The sequence below is a fragment of the Syzygium oleosum genome, unplaced genomic scaffold, assembly GCF_021117445.2.
Source record: "Syzygium oleosum isolate NSW1041296 unplaced genomic scaffold, Sole_v2.1 Sole_v2.19, whole genome shotgun sequence".
NCBI lineage: Eukaryota > Viridiplantae > Streptophyta > Magnoliopsida > Myrtales > Myrtaceae > Syzygium > Syzygium oleosum.
The window spans coordinates 1,288,769-1,308,476 of record NW_026607503.1 but is presented as its reverse complement, the minus strand read 5'-3'; the positions used below and the strand labels follow the sequence as shown (position 1 = coordinate 1,308,476).

At 40.7% G+C, this 19,708-nt stretch overlaps 4 non-coding genes across 4 annotated transcripts; all 4 read left to right on the top strand.

Moving 5' to 3' along the window:
- The first annotated feature begins 766 nt into the window (after nucleotides 1-766).
- Nucleotides 767-885, top strand: LOC115668455 (U5 spliceosomal RNA). The gene has a single exon (XR_004004195.1). It is a non-coding gene; the product is annotated as a U5 spliceosomal RNA (small nuclear RNA).
- Nucleotides 886-2,113: 1,228 nt separating this feature from the next.
- On the top strand, nucleotides 2,114-2,309 carry LOC115668454 (U2 spliceosomal RNA). The gene has a single exon (XR_008818530.1). It is a non-coding gene; the product is annotated as a U2 spliceosomal RNA (small nuclear RNA).
- A 12,980-nt stretch (nucleotides 2,310-15,289) lies between these two features.
- On the top strand, nucleotides 15,290-15,408 carry LOC115670567 (U5 spliceosomal RNA). Its single transcript, XR_004004512.1, has one exon. It is a non-coding gene; the product is annotated as a U5 spliceosomal RNA (small nuclear RNA).
- Nucleotides 15,409-16,819: 1,411 nt separating this feature from the next.
- LOC115670578 (U2 spliceosomal RNA) lies at nucleotides 16,820-17,015 on the top strand. Its single transcript, XR_004004522.2, has one exon. It is a non-coding gene; the product is annotated as a U2 spliceosomal RNA (small nuclear RNA).
- The last annotated feature ends 2,693 nt before the right edge of the window (nucleotides 17,016-19,708 follow it).

The window sequence follows — 19,708 nt, the reverse complement described above, 5'->3', positions numbered from 1 at the left end:
TGAAGTTATGATATCAAAGTAAGCGCTATGCGAAAGTTATGATACTGTTAATGTCATTTTTCCAATATTTATTATCTCTTTTCACATGTTTTAAAACTTTATTTTCTTTTCTTTTCTTAAAATACACCTGGGTGACTTCTTCCCTCAAGAGTCATAAGCCAACCTTCAGTGTATAGACATCCGCTTAGCCCCTCCATGGAGACTAGCAAAGGCATGGAGAAATAATTTAAGACGGCAAATATGTCTTGACATACAATCCTTTATAGTAAAATCTCATCAAATCATTCGCATGGTCTCTGATTATAGACTTTAGGGATGGGCATGAGACTCGAAATATACGTGTCCCGAGGTACCTCGTTGAATGTGACAAAATTTTCTCTATGAATAATACCTCACAAGGCATTTGGCGGGGTGGGACGGGGCGGTATTAGTCTTACCCTTTTGTATATGTTTAGAAAATTATACATTAATTACGAGTAATATATTAAAATTGTGATTATTATATCATATAACTCATCACCTACTTAATTTTAAATTCCCGTAAAATAAAGAAAATATATATTATTCAGTAAAAAATACGATGACATTAATATAACCAGTAGTGTTATGTTAGAAATTCTTGAATAGTTATAAAAAAAACGAATAGGATGAAAGGCAAGCCTCCACTAAATCTTCGTATGGAACGTCCCACGTAGGATGAAAGGAAAGAACAGGAGCAGCCAGGCCAGTCACAAAGGACGAGGTCATGGAGTTGGGCAAATCACGCAGCCATGTGATGAGCACAGAGCGAACTATTCTTTCGCCTTTTACTAAAGAATACCGTGTGCTCGTCACGATCAGTGGCATGCGCCTATTTTTGGAGGGGCTCTCTCAATTGATGGAGCTCCTAAAATTGAGTTAAGATAAGTATGTAGCATTGCAGATTCTGTTGGTAGATACTTGGCAATCCTCTTCTGAAGCTGAACCGGTTTGTTGCATTCTGATCCTTCTTTCTTCTTCTTAGTGAGCTGATACTGCCAAATTTTCAATCTCTTGGAAAAGGCAAGTAGGCTCCGCGGAGCAGGAAGAAAATCCGTTTCCTCTCTAAAACAGACCGGCACAAATTCAGCATCTTTAGGAGCCGTGCCCATGGACTATTTCCTTTCCCTCTAGCTGTTCTAGCTATGCATATTTTTTTACCCTGACATACCATCGTGCTCACAAGCCATTCCAAGTTTTCAGGTTATGGATTCAGTTCCTTAAGTACACTGCCCTGCTGTTGAGTGAGTCTTAAGTTTTAACCATTGTTCAAGCGACAACGTCAGAACCCAAACACTGCACTGCGGAGCGCCAAATGACACCCTCTTGACTAAACAGGGTATACGTGACTATCTTGGAGTTGTAAGATCTTACAACCGCAGAGAGCCTACTTATGAAGTTTTTCCTTGCTGAAAAGTAGCCGACACTGGCATGGTCTTTCTCCTTTCACTAAAGAAGCGTGATCGTGTGCTCAATCCTTGTAACTTTCGCGCTTGAAAACTGGACAATTAGCTTCGAACCAAAGTTATCACTGGACCAGTTCAGGCTTCAAAATGCAGAACATATGGAGCCATTAACTGCGGTTCAGTTTAATCGGCTTAATCATTAATGTATAGAGTGGTATTTTATCATCTCTTGGGCTCCCTCGCATGGGTAACAACGACAGAACAGGAGTATTAGGACCATAGATTCTTGTTTTACACCAAGCCTTGTGTCTCTAGTTTCCGAGTGTTCAGTTTTTCTCTGCCTCGTCATAAGTAGATGGATTGGTGTTCAATTGCCACCGACTAACAGACAACGCACATATCAATTGCCCTTCTAAGCCAAGTCAAGTGATTGCAAACACTTTCTTGCAAGGATAGGATTCGAACTCTCAACCACAATCAGTATGCTTCCATCTCCGAACCACCAACATGTTCTGTTTTGATCCTCTCTTATCTCAACTCCACTGGAGGTTTTCACGAGTCTTCCAAGTCTGCTATTGTACTTCGTTTTTTGCGAGAGAAACCAAGAAAAGAGTCCCACATGGGGAATTTGAAAAGAATCACAGACCAGAGCAGGACACAAAGGAGGAGGCTAGGCTACGTTCCAAAGCATACCTTTCTCGGCCTTTTGGCTAAGATCAAGTGTAGTATCTGTTCTTATCAGTTTAATATCTGATACGTGGGCCATCGGTCCACATGATATTAAATGAATTTTTCTAGGGGGAGAGGCCGCCACAGTAGCTTGCTACTGGGCCTCTCGCACGTCGTTCGGGCGTTGCACTGCAGCCCTTGCCTGGCGCACCCCACCCAAGCCCAGTTGAAATAAGTTTGCTTCTCCAATATTGTATAATAGCCTATCATATTCTCTAACGTTTAGTTTACGCTTTGTTTTGTTTATGCACGTCTTTGGTTTGCTAGTTGACATGCGAAAGATGATGCTTTTGTGTTGCATAACTAGACCGCAAAGCTTTCTGGTGTGGTCTCTGACTAGCTATCCCTCTCTGTTGGCGAAAAAACTATTGGGTTGCCAGCTATAGAAGCCAAGCATTCATCATTGCTGAAGCGAAGAATCCAAAAGATACTGGTGATCTGTCAGTGTTTCTCAGGTTCATTTGTGCTAAGTGGTTCTGTTCTATTATAATGAGCATTGGAGTCTTTTTATGATGGTGAATGTCCCAAAAATTCATGGCTCCATTTCAAACCCACCCACCACAAAAACAACCTAATTCGATCCGACGGAAATTTCCCTAAGATCCTACAATGGTTTTTGGAATTTCTTCTAATTAAAACTACTATTTTTTTTGTAAGGATCCAAAGGGGTTGAATGGTCTCGATGGTTTGTAAAATTACTTTAAGTAGTCGCAGTTTGGGATGATAAAATTGTTTAGACCAGATAGAATCGTAAAATCGTGCAAATTTTGGTCTTTGTCCATCGACAAAGTTAGTCCCAAAGATAGAATCGGACTATGGCGTGCGTTTGGTTCGCATTGGGAAGGGGCTTTCAGCCGAAAGCCCCTTCCCAAAAATGCTGAACCAAACGGTTAACGTGAGCATTGAAAATGCTCAAAACTAGCATTTTCAATCTTGAAAGCCCAGTCTTGATCGACTAGCTTTGGACTTTCACCTTGAACCAAATGCCAAAATCATTTTTATACTTCCCAAACTACCCTCACTCAAATTTCAATATTCCGGCTTTGCCCTCTCGTTCTTGTTCATCTTCTTCACCAAAGGGACTCGGCGAGGCAAAGGGCCAGCGACGAGCGAAGTCCGGCGAGAGTCGCCCGACCCAGCGACGGCGCCGCCCGGTCGCGATCGCCGCGCGCGCCGCTCGGGGTCGGGCGACCGCCAGTGCGGCCGCACAGGGTCCCGCGACCTCGGGCGGCCGTCGGCTGGGGTCGCGACCCGGCGGCCGTCGGCCGGGTCGCGACCCGGGCGGCCGTCGGCTGGGTCGCGCGACCCGGCGGCCGTCGGCTGGGTCGCGCGACCCAGGCGGCCGTCGCCCGAGATCACGCGACCTCGGGACCGTCGCCGGGTCGCGCGACCGGCGGCCGTCGCCTGGGTCGCGCGACCCAGCGGCCGTCGGCTGGGGTCGCGCGACCCGGGCGGCCGTCGGCTGAGGTCGCGCGACCTCGGGCCTCGTCGCCGAGGTCGGCGTCCTCGCCGGGGTCGCTCGGCGACGGCGACGGCCGCGCGCAGCCGGCTCGCTCGCCGGCCGTAGCCCCGCCGGGGCCGTAGCCCTTCGCCGGAGCCGGCGAAGGGTATTTTTGCCTTTTTTAAAAAACCCCTCAAAGCCCATTTGTAAAAAAATTAACCAAACACCACTTGGGTCAAAATAGCTTTGCAAATGAGTTTTTACCAAACGCCATTTGCATTTTTCCTAAAGGGCTTCCACCCAAAGGCATTTGCATTCCCAAAGTAGCATTCCAAATGCTGTACCAAACGCACCCTATAGCTATTTCAAAAAATGAGTTCGGCGTTGTATTCACCCAAGCGCTACATGAGATGAAAGTCAGATTTGGGTGTACAAGTGATTGAGGAACGAATTTGGACTTTGCTTTGAGATGGGTTCCGATAATAGTCTAGTTCAACCCATTTACCGTCTGGGACCACTATGAAATCTGATCGCCCTTCTTGAGATGAGAAAGGCCCATAACACTTTTCAAATAAAAGAGAAATGAACAGCAATGTTGTAATTTTTGTACGGCGCTTATTTTGATTTTATAGCCTTTCAAGCGATCATTTAAGTGCAACAATTTCTAAAATCAATCATTTCAAGTGATACAAGCCATTTGTGTCGTTAGAAATTCACATGTGGCTTTATTTTAGAATAATTAATCTAATGTGACTCGTTGGAGAGGTCAACACTCAAGATATAGATCACATGACATCGTTTGGCAACATAAATTTGCTAGAAATTGAGAAATTAGGTTCAACTTGCTCCATAAACCAAGCCCTAAACCCAGAATCTTTCCTCAAATTGAGATATTATGTTTAATTTTCTTCCCAAAAAATCCTAGCCCCAAATTCTTGTTTCAGTTAGAACGGCTGATTGAGTAGTGAGGCGCCCCGTCTCATCCTGGGGGCAGCCAACGTATTCACGAAACTGAACATGAGCTTCCTTGCGAGGTTCAACATCAACGCTGGTTGTGGAGGGAGGAATGATGGGTGCCAAGTGTTGAGGAAAACTCCTATTAATTTTGAAGTTGACAAAACCTTCTATGTTATTGTAAATCGATACTTATTCTAACTATTCAGTCGTATATTCGAAGCTCAAGAAAGTTATTCGAGACTTTACAATCTGTCAAATATATTTCGAAGACCCACATAATCGCAGTTCGAGATTCGAAGCGAGAGTTATTCGATGCGGTATGGACGAAGAAATTATTCGAGACGAAGAAATTCGCGGACGCAGAAGAAATTATTCGACGCAGAAATTCTTCGACGAGCACGGGAGTTCTTCGATGCGGACGAATATCTTCGAGCCTTGAGAATTCGAACGTAACACAACAGCTAGTGATCGGCATGGATTTCACAAGGAATGTTCGATTGTCTCAATCGAATCAAACGATTGACAATCAAACATCATGACAAGAATGCATTACAACGGACAAAGTTCTACTTATGGAAACCAAGATTCGATTGTATGGGCGACCGAAATCGAGCGGGATTCGAATCTGTCAACCAACGGCTACTCAATCCTTACTATACAAATCATGTCCAAGGTAAAGATTGGAAGATGATCCTCCGAAAGCTGTCCAACGGCTAGTTTGGAAGCGAGAGGAGTATTTAAGGAGATCAACGAGCGCGAAGGGAGAACAGAATCAAGAATCAACAAGTCCAAAGTCCGAGCTTAATCCAATCATTTTCTCTTGTCATTCGAGCCAAATATTAAGATCTTGAGGAACACTTTGTAAGAGTGATTGTGTGAGATAGAGAGTCCTATCATACACAAGAGTGTAAACACTTTCGAAGTTGTAACTCCTCTTGATTACATAGTGAAATCCACGGTAGGGCGTAAGCGTGGGAGAGTGGACGTAGGCTTGCTATAAGCCGAACCACTATAAACTTGTGTGCAGATTCTCTATCCCTTATCTCTTACTTTACATTACGCACATCAAAAGCACATCTATATAATCATGTCTTGAATCTGAATTTTATTCGAGACTCTTACGTGATTTATTTTGTTTCCGCATAAATTACTAAAAATTGTTTTAGATCACCTATTCACCCCCTCTAGGTGATCCTTGCTAGCTACATCAATTGGTATCGGAGCGGGTTGCTCGGTTATTGAAGTGTTTTACTTCAGCTAACGATCTATATGGCTCGCTATGGTGCTCCGGGGCTCATTGAAGGACAGAGCAACAACAAACCACCATATTTCGATGGCAAGGAATATAGTGTGCGGAAGAATAAGATGAAGGCATTCATAAAGTCAATTGACCACATGCAATGGGATGTCATCATCGAGGTGTCAATCCAAAGTCTTCGATTCAAAAGAAAAGGCGGATGCAAGCAAAGCGACGAGATCCTCCATTATCTCAAACGAGATATCCAAAGAAAAACCTTAGACTCCAAAGCTATTTATTCTCTTTATTGTGCCTTATCACCTATTGAATATAAAAAATTGCTTGCTTGTGAATCGGTAAGGAAATCGGGATACTCTTCTTATTACTTATGAAGGAACGAGATCGAGCCAAGGAAACTCAAATTAATCTTCTGCTTGGTCAATATGAATCTTTCAAAATGAAGCCTGGAGAATCAATTGCTGATTTATATGATAGGTTTATCGATATAGTAAACGGTCTTGCTTATCAAGGACAACCGGTTCCGGATGCGAAAGTCAACAAACTTCGAGAGGGGTGACAAATCGGTGGGACAACATCAAAACATCTCTTCGAGAGACACAAAGGATCAAGCCTCTATCGATGAATGAGTTAATTGGAACTCTTCAATCATATGAGGCAGAAACGAAATGAGGAGATTGAATCCAAAGGTAATAAATCAATTGCGTTGAAGACTAACATTGATTGATGCGGTCCCGAAGATGAAACGTTGATGATGAAGAACTAGCTCTATTTATAAAGAAGTATAAGAAAATGAAGATCAAAGGAAGAAACCTCGGGGAAAGAAGCCTTTTGAAAAGAAGAAATCTTTCGATGAGACGAAAGATCGAAGGATGTTATATGCTTTCCTTTGTAAGAAACGTGGACATTTCAAGCCAAATTGTCCACTTCGAAAAAAGACCAAGTTTGAGAAAGCAAAGAAGGCCTTAAAGCGAAAACTGGAGTGACACGAATGTGAAGACAGGTGATGAAGATTTCGTCTAATGGCTAAGTCGGACTCGGACTTCGTTTCGATCCCAAAGTGGAAATTGAGGTAAAACATTCGACATGCCTATTGAGGTATCAAATTACATTGATGAATTATGCTTTGAATTCAAGATCTGCTCTTAAATGCATCTCTTCTTTGAAAAGGAAAATTCATCACCGAGGCAACAGGATGTTTCACAAAAGAAAAAATCGATTTCCTTCAAAAGAATTTCATCAAGTCAAGGAAAGTCGAGATTTTCTTTCCAAAGAAAATGCGTTTTGAAAAAGCAAGTTTCGAAATTACTTCCAAATTTTCAAAGGGATCGAAACCTTGAAGCATATCCTTTCTATCCAAATTCCTTACTACAACAAATCGGTCTCGGATTTGTGAAGGAAAGTGATAGCTTGATTGATTTTCCAAAGGTCAAGGAGAGATTAAAACAAAGACCTCCTCGACAAGCTTATAAAAATCATTTCAAAAGGAATTTTGTAAAACCTGTTGGTCGAAGTGCACTCAAGTGCTCAAAATGTGGAGATCCACAACATTTTGAGAATGAATGTCCTAAGGTCGGAGACCGTTAGAAGAGATTTTGTTAAGACAACCTATACTAATGTTCAAGGACCCAAACAAATTTGGGTACCAAAGAAAACTTGAGATGCTGTGTTCTTTGCGGGTTACCACAAAAAGAAAAAGGAAGTGGTACCTAGACAGGTGGATGCTCTAGACATATGACAGGAGATCCAAGTATATTCGTTGATATACACAATCGAATGGTGGAAAAGTATCCTTTGGAGGAAATACCAAAGGAAAAATCGTTGGCAAAGGAACAGTTGAAATTGGAGGACTTACAATCAATGATGTCTCGTTGGTAAAGGACTCAACTACAACTTGATAAGCATAAGCCAACTATGTGACACAGAGGTTTAATCAACTTTCAAGAAGATACATGCTCGGGGACAAGCAAAGATTCTTCTCAAACATTTACGGGGAGAAGACATGGCAATATCTATCTTCTAGATGTCAATCCAAAATCCACTCATTGCTTGATCTCAATCAAAGAGGATGAAGATCTATGGCATAGAAGACTGGGGCATATCGGTATGAAACAAATCTCAAAGATCTCAAACAAGAAAGCGGTTCGAGGTCTACCAGATTTGAAATACAAGAAAACAGAGTTATGCAATGCCCACTCTAGGAAAACAAGTAAGAAGTTCTTTCAAGTCTATACATCATGTTTCCACGATCGTGCTTTGCACTTCTTCATATGGACCTATTTGGACCAACCCGAACACAAAGTATTGGTGGTAAGAAATATTGTTTAGTCATTGTTGATGACTTCACAAGATTTACTTGGGTGTTCTTTCTTGCTCATAAAAATGAAGCATTTTCATATTTTTCAAAATTTGCAAAAAGAGTTCGAGAATGAAATGGGCTATTCCATTTCCTGCATTAAAAGCGATCATGGGGAGAATTTGAAAATCAAAGTTTTTCGATTTTGTGAGGAAAATGGCTTTCAACACAATTTTTCTACTCCTTACACACCAGAACAAAATGGTGTTGTGGAAAGGAAAAATCGCTCTTTGCAAGAAATGGCAAGAACTTTGCTGATTGAAAGCAAAATTCCTTTTATTTACGGCGGATGCGGTTTTACATGCTATATCATTAACGAGCTTTTCTCGAGACCCATTCTTGAGAAAACCCCTATGAGCTTTACAAAGGTAGAAAGCCCAACATTTCATATTTTAGAGTGTTTGGTTGTAAATGCTATATCCCAAAAATCCAAATGACCGCACTTTGGAAAGTTTGATGAGAAAGCGGATGAAGGATTTTTCCTTGGATACTCAACTTCAAGTAAAGCATACGAGTCTACAACAAGAACTCTCGGTCGTTGAAGAATCAATGAATGTGAGGTTTGAAGAAAACATTCGGACTCACGAGATGAATCGAACCATCTCCCAATATTCAAGAATCATCGAAGCATCGAAGGCAAAGAAGATATAATACGACTCAAACGAAAAGTTCGAGTCGCAGAATTTCGAAAGGAAAAATATGACAAAATCGGAAACATAAATCCGGTCATCCGAAGAACCTCGTTATTGGAGAAATAGAAGATGGTATCAAGACAAGATCCAACACAAAGAGAACATCAAGAACTTGGCTTTGATATCGAAATAGAGCCAAAAGAAGTTGGTGAAGCTTTATCGATGAAAGCTTGGATCGATGCTATGCGGGAGGAACTTCAGTTCGAATCAATAAAGTATGGGAGCTTGTGCCAAGACCCAAAAATCATCCAAAATTGGAACAAAATGGGTATTCGAAACAAAGCTGGATGACAAAGGGAAAGTTACAAGAAACAAAGCAAGACTGGTTGCAAAAGGCTATTCTCAAGAAGAAGGCATAGACTATGATGAAACATATGCACCGAGTTGCAAGGTTAGAAGCCATTCGGCTACTACTAGCTTATGCTTGTTTCCATAACTTTAAATTATTTCGGATGGACGTGAAAAGTGCCTTTCGAATGGATATATCAAAGAAGAAGTATATGTGGAACAACCACCGGTTTCGAAGAACCAAGAAAGAGTGATCATGTCTACGACTCAAGAAGGCTCTTTACGATGCCGAAACAAGCACCAAGAGCTTGGTATGAAAGGTTAAGTAACTTCCTTCGCAAAATGGTTTTACCAAAGGTAAAGTTGATACAACTTTATTTGTTAAGAAAAAGGGTAAGGATTTCTTAATTGTTCAAATTTATGTTGATGATATAATCTTTGGATCTTCTAGCAATTGCTATGCAAGGAATTCTCAAAGAATATGCGAATGAATTCGAGATGAGTATGATGGGAGAATTATCATTCTTTCTTGGCCTTCAAGTGAAACAAACCAAAGATGGTACATTCATTTGCCAAGAGAAGTATGCAAAGGAGATTATCAAGAAATTTGGATTACGAAATTGCAAGAAGACAGACATTCCCATGTCTCATTCATCCAAACTGGACAAAGATGAAAATGGTAAAAAGGTTGATCAGAAGGTATATAGAAGCATGATAGGCTCTTTATTATATCTAACTGCATCTAGACCTGACATTCTTTTTAGTGTCTGTATGTGTGCAAGATTTCAATCGAGACCCAAGGGAATCTCATTTCTCTCGGTAAAAAAGAATAATCAAATACATTGGAACATATCCAATGTTAGGTCTTTGGTATTCCAAAGATTGATTTTACTCTTCTTGGATATTCGATGCTGATTTAGTTTGGATGTAAAGTGGACGGGGAAAAGTACTTCCGGTACATGTCAACTGTTTGGGAATATGTTGGTATCTTGGTACTCAAAGAAGCGATACGGTTGCACTTTCTACGCGAAGCGAATATGTAGCATTGGGAAGTTCTTTGTGCACGGTTACTGTGGATGAAGCGGCAATTACAAGACTTTGATTTTGAAGAATCAAGTGTTGCAATCAAATGTGACAACACAAGTGCAATCAATTTGACAAAGAACCCAATTCTTCATTCTCGTGCTAAGCATATTGAAATCAAGCATCACTTTATTCGAGATCATGTTCAAAATGGTGATGTAAATATTCAATTTATTGATTCTAAGAATCAATTAGCTGATATATTTACAAAACCTCTTGATAAATCTTCATTTGAATTCATCGAGAAAAAGCGTGCATTACTTATCCATTTTCTTGAAGTGTTTTGATAGACAGGAAATTGTTCGGACTCAAGTATTCTCGGTCGAACATTTTTCGAACTCACGAAAACAGTACGTTCCTTATTCAAATTTTGGCGGGTATAAAATTGACATTTTGGCGGGATACTTGTATAATTCATTATACTTGGAAGCAAATCAGGTATGCATTCTACTTTATCTGCTAAAATCTTGCCTAATATATTGATATGTTTGGTTAAGTTTTAGAGAGAATATTTTCTTCCTACTTGTTTTGGGATATCTCTTAATTTCTAAAAGTACTTTTCTCCTTCCAAAAGGTTATCAACTTCCTTTTTAAGCCCGTCCTTCTCTTTTTCCAAACCCTACCAGACGATCTTTTTCTCTCAAAAACCTTCCGATATACGAGACTCTCCTTCTTCTTCCAAAAGATCGAAACTTTCGTCTTCCAAGGTGATCATAATGCCGGTCAAGATGGTGGCCCACAGAAGATCTTCTCGTATTCTTAATCAAGACTCAAAATCTACCGCAGCGGAATTTTAGAAGTTTCGGACTCGAATCCGATCATCATGTCAACCCTTCAGAGCGTCAACCCTCGGCGTTCGTCTCCACCGAAATCGTCCGTAAAACTGATTTTCGGTTCATAAACATTAAACGTGTGTGGGAGAATTATCAAAGGCTGAAAAGGAATAATGCCTCGAGTCGGCTCTTCGTGCTTGTCGAAAGACAACGATCTTAACTCCGAAACTCACCTAGCGAAAATCTATTCGAATCTTGCACTAAATCGGGGGCAAGTTCCAACCAAACTACTCTAAAAGAAACTTCTTCCGAAAGGGCAAAGAAAAAGTTGGAGAAGCTTCAACTCCATCGAAAAAGAAATCGGTTCATGTAAGCCCTAAGACATCTAGTGCGTCAAAATTTGTTGTTCCGGATGATGATGCACGATTTTTGAGCATTTTGAGATGAAAGTTGGAATAGCATCGGCTTGCACAGAACAGAGGCTTATTCGAAGCACTGCGCATCGGATGTATTACAGTACATTACTTGATAGAGGAGTAATGAACAATAGAACTGTGGATTTGAGTATTTGGAGAAGGCTGGAATTTACGTACCCGTTTGAAAACTAGGGGTTTATGAATTTTGCCTTCAATCGCCAACACTTATCTTGAATTATTGCCTACTTTTATTCGAATCTTTCAATTCTGTCACCAAACCGGTTCGGAGTTTACTATTAGTGACAAGAAAGTTGATTTAAAGGCGCATGAGTTGGCAAGGATAATTGGAGCCACACACTCCACTTTTACACCATTGGCGGTAAGTCTTGAAGAGGCTTCTCGGCTAGTTTCGAAAATCCAAATTTTGCTCAAGGATCAAAAGACATCTCTCCTATTCGACTTATCAAGACGATCGGTGATCCCGCATAAGATCATCATCAAGCTTTTAAAGCCAAAGGATGCCTCAAAACCGACCTTTCGAAATCGAGATCAAGCTCATTTGGGCTATCTTGACAGTCAATCCTTCTCTCTTCCTCACCTCATAATATTTCATATGTACAGAGCATTGCGAAAGATAAGGGTCATCGCCATATGGAGCTTTGATCACTCGTATCTTCATGTATCTCAATTTATCTATTCCGTGAGTTGCGAGAAACTATGCTTCCCCTATGTTTGTTGGAGAAAAATGCTCTCCAAAATGAAGAAATTTGAAGATATCGGGGACATAGTAAAAGGAAAGAGGCTCACACGATCGAGGCCAAATCTGTTGGCAAGAAAGTTCGAAAGAAAAGGAGCAAGGAAAAGAACTAGTTCGCAAGCAAGCAAAGCGATTCTCCAACCCCAATCAAAGTGTACGAAAGAAAGAAAACTCTTACGCATGATGAAAATGATGAAGCGAAGCGAAGCACACTTTGAATCGGGTCACATCTGCAGAACGAGAACATGTTCTGAACCGAGTTCCAAATGTTTGAAACCAATTCATGAAGAGCATGTTCGAAGAACAATCACTGCTTGGGGAGATTCCACGAATCATTGCGAGGGTACAATCGGTCCGAAAAGCTAATGACCAAGGTCGGCATTAAAAATCGAACATCCTTTCGATTACGCTTTCGAGATAAAGGACAAGCGAGGCGCTCTAGAGCAAAATTTGCGAGAACCTACGAAAATTGTTGAGGAAAACACCAAGGCTCAACAACTTCAAGCGGCGGAGACAAAGCGGAATTAGAAGGAGCCATTGCTATGTGCTCATCCGGCATGGATAAAGCCATAGGTCAATGCGGTTCGAAGATTGAGGAGAATTTGTCTCAATATTGGAAAATTTTCAATGATTCGTACTCTAAAAAATAGCCATGTTTTCAACATTTCTCTCTATTTTTTTCAATTGGTACGTAATATTTCTCATACTTATTGTTAGACGATTGATTACTTAATATCAATGCATTATTCTATCTATTACTATTCTTTTGTTGATGACAAAAAGGGGAGAAATCATATTGCGATTTACGGGTTATTCTCAAAGGAAGAAAGACACGGATATCAACAGAGTTTGCTATTTCAATCATGTTTATTGAGCTTAATATGTTTAAAATAATTCAATCTGCAAAGAAAGTTTTGTCACCATCAAAAGGGGGAGATTGTTGAGGAAAACTCCTATTAATTTTGAAGTTGACAAAACCTTCTATGTTATTGTAAATCGATACTTATTAACTATTCCAGTGTCCGTATATTACGGAAGCTCGGAAGAAAGTTATTCGAGACTTTACAATCATCAAGTATATTTACAAGACCCACATAATCGCTGATTCGAGATTCGAAGCGAAGTTATTCGGATGCGGATGCGAGAGTTATTCGAATGCGAGATGCGGAGCGAAAAATTATTGAGACGAAGAAATTCGTCGAGACGCAGAAGAAATTATTCAGACGAAATTCTTGAGCCGAGGCGCATGAGTTCTTCGATGCGACGCGAGAATTCGAACGTAACACAACGGCTAGTGATCGGCATGGATTTCACGAAGGAATGTTCGATTGTCTCAATCCGAATCAAGCGATTGACAATCAAACATCATGACAAGAATGCATTACAACGGACAAAGTTCTACTTATGGAAACCAAGATTCGATTGTATGGGCGACCGAGAATCGGCGGGATTCGAGAATACGTCAACCAACGGCTACTCAATCCACACTATACAAATCATCCAAGGTAAAGATTGGAAGATGATCCTCGAAAGGCGTCCAACGCTAGTTTGGAGCGGAGGAGTATTTAAGGAGATCAACGAGCGGCGAAGGGAGAACAGAATCAAGAATCAACAAGTCCAAAGTCTGAGCTTAATCCAATCATTTTTCTCTTGTCATTCGAGCCAAATATTAAGATCTTGAGGAACACTTTGTAAGAGTGATTGTGTGAGATAGAGAGTCCTATCATACACAAGAGTGTAAACACTCGAAGTTGTAACTCCTCTTGATTACATAGTGAAATCCAAACCCGGTAGGTGCAAGCGTGGGAGAGTGGACGTAGGCTTGCTATAAGCCGAACCACTATAAACTTGTGTGCGATTCTCTATCCCTTATCTCTTACTTTACATTACGCATCAAGAGCACAATCTATATAATCTGTCTTGAATCGAATTTTATTCAGACTCTTCTGTGATTTATTTTGTTTCCGCATAAATTACTAAAAATTGTTTTAGATCACCTATTCACCCCCCTCTAGGTGATCCTTGCTAGCTACATCACCAAGGACATCACACCGGCTGCCCAAGTGAACCGTTGATTTTGGTTTACAATTAAAATGAGGGGCTAGGGTTTTGATTGCAACATAAGTTAATCTCAAATTCTCAAATTGGGAGCAAGAAAGAGCCTAAACGACGTCGTTTTAAAACATTTTCACTATCGTCATCTCTCCCGCGAGTCATGTTGCATGATGAAATCTAAAATTAATGTCACGTAGGATTTTCAAGCAAGGGCAATAGTTGATTTTACTTACCATTTTTAAAGTTATGACACTTGAGTGATCGCTTGAAAAGTTATGGCACCAAAATGAGTATTGTACAAAAGTTATGACACTGTTAATGTTATTTTCACAAACATTTATTATCTCTCTTCACACGGTTTAAACTTCATTTGCTTTTCTTTTCTTTTCTTAAAGCACGCCTAGGCATATGCTTCTTCCCTCATGGGTAATAAGCCAACCTTCAGTGTATAGACATCAGCTTAGCCCATCCATAGAGAGAAGCAATGGCATCTATAAATAATTTAAAACGGCAAAAATGTCTTGACATACAATTTTTTATAGTAAAATCTCATCAAATCACTCGCATGGTCTCCGATTATAAACTTCAGGAATGTGCACGAGATTTGAAGAATCCATGTCCCGTGATGCCTCTCTGCGAATGGGGCAAAAGTTTCTCCATAAAAAATGACTCACAAGGCATTTGGAGGGGTGGGATTAGACTGGTATTAGTCCCGCCCCTTTTGTATATTTTTACAAGATTATGTATTAATTACAAGTAATCCATATAAAATTGTGATTATTATATTATATAACTTGTTCAAATTTATCACCCACTTAATTTAAACTTAAAGTGAAATAAAATAACATATGTTTTTCAATATTGAATAATACAAATACATTAATATAAATAAGTGGTGTTATTTTGCAATTCTTTAATAGTTATAAAGAACAAATTAATGAACCTAATTAAAAGAGCCTCCACTAATTCTTCTTATGGAATGTCCCACATAGGATGCAAGGCAAGAACATGGGCAACAAGGCCAGTCACAAAAGACGAGGTCGTAGAATTGGAAAAATCACGCAGCCATGTGATGAGCACAGAGCGAATTATTCTTTCGCCTTTTACTAAAGAATACCGTGTGCTCGTCATAATTAGTGGCATACGCCTATTTTTGGAGGGGCTTCCTTGACTAAGGGAGCTCCTAAAATCGAGTTCAAATGATTTCATAGTCATTTCCGATGCCTTTGAACCTCCTAAAATTGAGTTCAAATGATTTCATAGCCATGTCCGACGCCTTTGAACCTCCTAAAATTGAGTTCAAATGATTCCATAGCTATTTCCGATGCCGTTGAAAATGTAATGTCAAGCATAGAGATTCTCTCGAAACTGAACCGGTTTGTTTAAAATAATCCGTCTCCTGGGAAGGGCAGGTATATTTTGATGTCTATTGCTGTGAATCGGGAAGAAAATCTGGTTTCCTGTCTAAAACGAACCGGCGTGGATTCGGAAAGGTTGTAGTGATCATATCCTTTCCGTTTGAATTCTGAATGAGGCATATTGAACTAGCTGCACTTAGCTATGCAAATGATTCAACCCTAAGATAGCAGCATGCCCATAAGTTCATTCCAAGTTTTTGGGTTATGGGTTCGGTTCCTTAAGTACACCGCCCTGCTGTTGAATTAGTCTCAAGTCTTAACCATTGTTCAAGCGATCTCGTTTGACCAAATGATATACCCTCGACTAGCAGGGTATATGTGAAGTCGAATTGTAAGAGTTTGAAAGCCCAGAGAACCTATTTATTGAGTTTATCCTTGCTGAAAAGTAGCCAACACCTTGGCAATGTCGGGCTCAGAGGAATAGAAATATCTGACTATCTCCATATGTTCTTTCGACTTTCACTAAAGAACCGCGATCGTGCGCTCGCAATCCTTGTAACTCTCAGGCTCGAAAACTGGACTAGTAGCTTCAAACCAATGTTATCAATGGACCAGTTCAGGCTTCAAAATGCAGAACATATGGACCAATGTCTTGCAACTGCTGTCCTGACTAAAAATTAATGAACAACACCGGTTCAGTTTAACCGGCTTACTTATTCATGTATATAGAGGAATATTTTATCATCTCTTGGACTCTCTCGCATGGGCAACAACAAAAGAGCAGGAGTAATAGGACCATGGATACTTGCTTCACACCAAGCCTTGCATTTCTAGTTTCCGAGTTTTCGCTGGTTCTCTGCCTCGTCATAAAGGGATTAGTTTTCAATCACCACTAACAAACAACACACAGGTCGATTGTGTTTCTAAGCCAAGTGACTGCAAAAGCTTTCTCGCAAGGGTTGGATTCAAACTCCGAACCAAAATCAGCATGCTGCCTTAGCCGAACCGCCAACATGTTCTGTTTCAATCGTCAATCATCTCTCATCTCAACTCCGCTGGACGTTTTCACTAGTCTTCCAAGTCTTCTATTGCACGACCAAAAAAAAAAAGCCTGCTATTGTTCTTTCTTCATTTTTGCAAAAGAAACAGTGAAAAGGAGTCTCACATGGGGAATGCGAAACGCATCACGGACCAGAGCAGGGGACAAAGGAGGAGGCCAGGCAACATAGCACAGCATACCTTTCTCGGCCTTTTGGCTAAGATCAAGTGTAGTATCTGTTCTTATCAGTTTAATATCTGATACGTGGGCCATTGGTCTACATGATATTAAATTAGTTTTTCTAGGGGGAGTGGCCGCCACAGTAGCTTGCTACTGGGCCTCTCGAGTGTTGCTCTGGCGTTGCACTACTGCCCTTGCTTGGTGCACCCCACCAAACCTTAGTCGAAATTGTGTTTTTTTCACACTTTGGGTGAAACGTGTGTTTTGTTTGCTATTACTTAATACGTGAGGACTTATTGTTGCACTTAACTAGACCAAGAATAGAGTCTGGTGACAAAGAACGCTCTAGAGATGGGTTGAAAAACAAAGCTCTGGTGATGGGTCAAAGATAGAAACCTCGCTCGCGTCTGGCTTAATCAGCTAATCTGAGAGTTCAGAAGTGGGCGCCTTGGATCCTCAATGCAAGACCCAGGAGCAAACAATGCGTTTGATCGGAGGAAATCTCGTCTAACTAATTTCAAGGCTTCAAGATGCACAAGGCTTGTGCAAGAACAACAAAACATTCCATTCCTTTGTTTCCTGTCATCGCTTGTTGGGTCTTCCCTGGACTTCTGCCTCAAAACATTTGATCCACCATGACACAGCCCACCAACATAAAGTGAAAACTATGACACGATGTGAAGCGACTGTAAACCTCCACAAATTGTTTTCTCCATGCGCAGCACAGAAATCGAAAACCATGCGTACTTCAAGCAGGCCAGTCTTTAGCTTGAACCAGCGAAGCAGATGCCAATCAAGACGTCCGTTAAAGTCGCAAACAAACAATCAAAATCTCTCTCTGTCTCTCCAAAATATGTGCCCATATGCAAACGGCGCCTTCAATCTCCTTTACCATCGTGTGGACAGAGCTTGATGCCATTTGAGCGCAACGCTAATGCGACCTCAAAACCATCAGTTTTAGAGAAAAGTTAATATTGAAATTTACTTAGACCCGCACAAAAGTTAAAGTGGATGATGTTTATATCTGAAGAACCAAATTTTCTTGAGGCCCGGGATGGGTCAAGCCCATGGGCCCTAATGGATCGGCCTAGGCCCGTCAAATTTTTTTATGAAGGCCCAATTCAATGGTCGGGGCCCATGTAGTGCTAGATGGTCCAAACCATCAAGAAATTTTCAAGCTAAATTCAGTCATTGGTCAGTGACTCAAGTCGGTCCAATTTCGACCAAAAAAAAAAAAAGTCAGTCTAATGGCCCACTAATTTTGTGGGTCTGCCAAGTTAAGGGTTTTGTAATACGTTGAAAGCACTTTTTATGGATTATAGGTTTGCTTGAAATAGGATTCGATAGAGGAAGTTTTGGCACCAACAAATTCAGCTCCAAAGTTACTGTTCGCAATATGTCCCGCACGCGGGGCCAACTTGAAAATTTTGTTCCGAGCAAACCGTCAACTCAAGTCAAGATTCATAAAATGCTATAACTTCACAACACTCCAAACTATCATATATATAGAGCCCGACAACCTCCAATCGGATGTAGCAACACAGAATTGACATAACTTTGAATTTTATTCCTAACTTTGACGATTCCTCCAATTGACAAAAAATAGGTTCGAATACTTACCTGGCAACGCAAATTGGACTTGAAACGGCTTGTTGAGATGTCCAGATTGTGACTGTGAGAAGATTTTCTCTTTTTCCCCTTTGTCCCCTTTTTCCCTCTCCCGAACGAGCTCCTCTTCTTGTGGTTTCCTTGGTTTGTCCGCTGCTTCACATGCACACATAAATCCATTAAAGAAAGAAAAGGAATATGGGCTGGGCTAAGGGCTTTACTTTAAGAAATGAGCTGGCTGAGGCTCATATATTACAATGGCTAGCTATTGGGCCAAAAAAAAAAAACACTTAATCAGTGTCGTTTGGCCCTCTATAAATTGGCCCTGCCTCCTCTCAATTTTCACCATTCCTCAATTTCCACTCACACATCACTTACGAATGTTCTTGCTCTCTAACACTGTTTTTCAATTTCATTTATTTCTTTTCTCATTGTAACAATTAGTCGCGTTCTGAATATCACAAGAAGAACAACAACAGTAATAACAGTGTCCGATCATCCTAACTCATTCCAGACTTCACTGTGCAATGGATATGGGACTCGTTTAGTGAGCTCCACAACAACAACATGTACTTTCCATGCACACCAATTCAACGACAATGGAGACTACTACGTGATAATTGGGAGAAATTGTAGGGCCATGCGTCAAAAATTGATCCCACCAGGACGCTTCTCGGACGACACCCCTACTTTCTAAGAAAACCCCTAAGTAGCTGCGGCACAGTCTTCACGAAGAAGGACGTTTGGTATCTGGAGGACAATTCGGCTGGAGATCAATGTCGATGGTGTCAAGACTGCCATCTACACTAGATGTGGTGGCAAAGTTTTCAGTGATTTGTCAAGTGGGATGGGCCACTTGAGGAGGCACCAGTGCCGACATAAGGAAGAGATGTCTAGGGCTAGAGGGAGTTTTCAAATATAATGCCGCATATCGAAAACCGGTTCAAGTGCGACAAGGTGAGGAATCAGGGGGAACTTGCATTATTATTGTCTTGCCATGATCAACCTTTTGGGGACGTCGAAGATCCACACTGCGTCCAATACAAGCATATAGCTCTACAACCTCAGTTCAAACTCATTCCGCATACAACAAACACCAGAAACTGCAATTCATTGTACAAAGAGAAAATGGTAGAGTTGCTGCATTTACTATCAATAGGTAACATTCAAGTCTTTTTAACTTTTGATTTATAGAGTACCCCAATGAATTACACTCACTATGTTGTCAACAACCATTAGGTTGACGATGAATGGAAATTACATCATAGAGCTCCTAGGTTTAAGAAGTTAATATTCT